Here is a 1360-nt window from a genome sequence, read left to right as displayed (position 1 = left end):
GATGGCGGCGGGGACAGCGGCTGCCGGAAGCAAGGCGGAAAGCCGCCCTGCGGCACGCTGGGAAGACGCGGCGGTTGCCCGGCAACGGGACGCGGATCCCGCGGGAAGGCGGGTGGGCCCTGGGCCGAGCGGTGGGCCGCGGGCCGCGGGGCGGCCTCGGGCCCGTCAGTCACGCGTGGCCGGGAGCGGCAGCGGAGGCGGCCCAGCCGCCCGCCCTCGTGTCCGCCCGGGAGCGGGGCCGCGCGCGCCCTCAGCGCGGGGAGCGGGAACTGTCGCGCTGGTGCGGCGGCCTCAAGGTGAAGGGAGTCTCGAATGCGTGGTGACAGGATTCCTCATCTCCTGTTCGTTTCTAGTTACCAGCATAAAACCCCTTGGACAAATGCTGATAATTCTAAATTTTCAGCTTCCTAAAAAATTAGTTCCGTCAGTTTCATGGAGGAGACGTACACTGCCCAGAGGGAGCGTTGTCCTTGTATTACACGGGAACACCTGGATAAGATACACTCAGAATCCAAATTCCTGTCTGTAACCAGCACTGTCCATTTACAGCTGCCGGCGAGGCAGTTCCTTGCACTGGTGTGACGGCAGCAGGGCCTACGGTGTCTGTAGGTGGAAAGAATATTCAGATATTTCAATATCCAAATAACCACTCAGACTATAGTAAAGGAAAAAGTCCTCCCTTTTCAAATTGCTCTACTGTCCTGCGGTGTGCTGCAGCTCACTTCAAAGTGGCAGAAGTCAAAAATCAAAGTACTTGGAAATCAAAGTGCAAACTCCAGTGTATGTCTTAAATGACCAAAGTTCAGTTTTACATCAGTCAGTGCACTCTGACAACTTTGCAAGCAAAACAAATGAACCTCTGAAAACTTTTACTTACCATCTTTATGTAGCTGTCTCTCAAAACCTGCAAGCTTTCACCATCTGGAAAAAAATCACACATGCAATGCTAGTTCCAATGTGATTCAGTGTAAGCATAAAGATAACATCCTTACGACTACATTGTCCAGTTCTGGGCTCCCCGGTTCGAGAGGTGGGGAACTGCTGGAGAGAGTCCAGCAGAGGGCTATGAAGATGCTCAGGGACTGGAGCATCTCTTTGCTGAGGAAAGTCTGAGGGGACTTCGGGCTGTTCAGCCTGGAGAAGAGAAGGCTGAGAAGGCATCTCATCAATGCTTATCAATATCTAAAGGGCAGGTGTCAAAAGGATGGGGCCAGACTCTTTTCAGTGGTGCCCGGTGACAGGACAAGGGGCAACGGGCACAAACTGGAACACGGGAAATTCTGTCTGAACACAAGTAAAAACTTCTTTCCTGTGAGGGTGGCAGAGCACTGGCACAGGCTGCCCAGAGAGGCTGTGGAGT

Source organism: Vanellus vanellus (genome assembly GCF_965231255.1).
Source record: "Vanellus vanellus genome assembly, chromosome: 19".
Taxonomy (NCBI): Eukaryota; Metazoa; Chordata; class Aves; order Charadriiformes; family Charadriidae; genus Vanellus; species Vanellus vanellus.
This window is presented reverse-complemented; position numbering follows the sequence as displayed.